This window comes from Siphateles boraxobius, unplaced genomic scaffold (genome assembly GCF_051911475.1).
Source record: "Siphateles boraxobius isolate OS27281-9 unplaced genomic scaffold, OSU_SipBor_1 12, whole genome shotgun sequence".
Classification (NCBI taxonomy): domain Eukaryota; kingdom Metazoa; phylum Chordata; class Actinopteri; order Cypriniformes; family Leuciscidae; genus Siphateles; species Siphateles boraxobius.
Genome location: NW_027508722.1, coordinates 4,749,464 through 4,751,515, shown reverse-complemented (window position 1 = coordinate 4,751,515; position 2,052 = coordinate 4,749,464).

Sequence of the window (2,052 nt, the reverse complement as noted above, 5' to 3'; positions counted from 1 at the left end):
AGTTATATACATACATCTTCTTCCAAAGAAGGTAACACACCCTATAGATAGTTTTGGGTAAAGGTCTTTTACCATGTGACTTCTCAGAATAGAATTTTCTGCAGCAAACAACATTCCATTCAAAGTCTTTCACATACACAGAGGAAATCCAAAGTCACAGACAGAAGAAATAATTGTGTCCAAATATATAGCAAAATTACTTGCTTTCTAAATAATAAAATCTTCTACAATAGTTACCATCATGACAGGAACTTTAATTCAAATGTCTATCAAAGAAACTGTCTGAATATCCCCATTCAATCGATGGCAGGTGGGATTGTGTCCGATTGCAGCTTATTGCATGAAGGCCGGGGTTAGTACTTTTCAAAAATAGTGGGTTATTGGACAAATAGTGGCTTCGTGGACAGTGGAATTATGGGATGGCACTGGGTGCTATGGACTCTGGGTGGCCTGCTGAGTGCAGTCAAATAGTTACCATCATGACAGGAACTTTAATTCAAATGTCTATCAAAGAAACTGTCTGAATATCCCCATTCAATCGATGGCAGGTGGGATTGTGTCCAATTGCAGCTTATTGCATGAAGGCCGGGGTTAGTACTTTTCAAATATAGTGGGTTATTGGACAAATAGTGGCTTCTTGGACAGTGGAATTACGGGATGGCACTGGGTGCTATGGACTCTGGGTGGACTGCTGAGTGCAGTCAAATAGTTACCATCATGACAGGAACTTTAATTCAAATGTCTATCAAAGAAACTGTCTGAATATCCGCATTTAATCGATGGCAGGTGGGATTGTGTCCGATTGCAGCTTATTGCATGAAGGCCGGGGTTAGTACTTTTCAAAAATAGTGGGTTATTGGACAAATAGTGGCTTTGTGGGATGGGGGCGTGGCCCGGGAGTGGTGGGGGGGGGGGGGGGGGATGGTCCCGGGACTTTTGGTAAATATAGTGGGTTATTGGACAAATAGTGGGTTCGTGGGATGGGGGCGTGGCCCGGGAGTGGGGGGAGGGGGGGGGGGGGGTTGGTCCCGGGACTTTTGGTACTTTTGGTAAATATAGTGGGTTATTGGACAAATAGCGGGTTCGTGGGATGGGGGCGTGGCCCGGGAGTGGGGGGGGGGGGGTGGTCCCGGGACTTTTGGTAAATATAGTGGGTTATTGGACAAATAGTAGGTTCGTGGGACGGGGGGGGGGGGGGCGGGGGGGGGGTCTGGTCACTCTAGTGGCCAATCGGACAAATAGTGGGTTAGTGGAAAGGGGGAACGTGTGGCGCCCCACCAAGGACGAAGGCAGAACTGCTTAGGGTGGCCTCGGGCTTCGGGGCACTCCCGTCGGGCCCCTGAGGGGTTCGGGGCACCCCGACCCCGCCCGCGTGGGTCGGGCGCCCGGGGAGGGTCGGCCCGCGGCGTCGGCCGACCCCCCAAAAATTTCGGGGGGTCGGCGCGCTCGTCCGCCAACCCACGTCCGAGCCCCATCGGCCCAAGGACTGAATGGACGCTTTTTATTTTTATGGACTAGCTAGAGGTAGCTGTCAGTTCACCAAAAACTCTCAGTCCTGCCGATCGACTGTCCTGCACAGAGCAGGATTGGGCACCCCTGTGTGCTATACATTATTATTATATTTAAATTAATTTTGTTTTTTGAAATTCATTTTTGTTTTTTTACACTCTTGGAGGCCCCCCTCCCTGCAAGTTATTGTTGTCTCTGATTCAAGAGGGTGCATATTTTCAGCTGCTTTTGCACCTTTTCAGAGGACACTTTAGGTGTCTGGCCCTCATTAATGAGAATGCCTTCCGTGGGCCATTTTCGCCAATTTTTTCTTTTAGTGTCTCACTTCTCCATAGTTAAATCAGTTGAAATTCTTCATGCTTTGAAGGAGTTCCTCGACAGGTGGAAAGGCCTACTAAGTAGAGGGGGGATGCAGTTACACTCTTGGAGGCCCCCCTCCCTGCAGATTGCAATTCCATCTCTAATCAAACACAACTGAATTACCTAATCAAAGCATTTGGGCCATACTCCAAAATGGCAGCCAGATGTGTCACAGTTAAACTC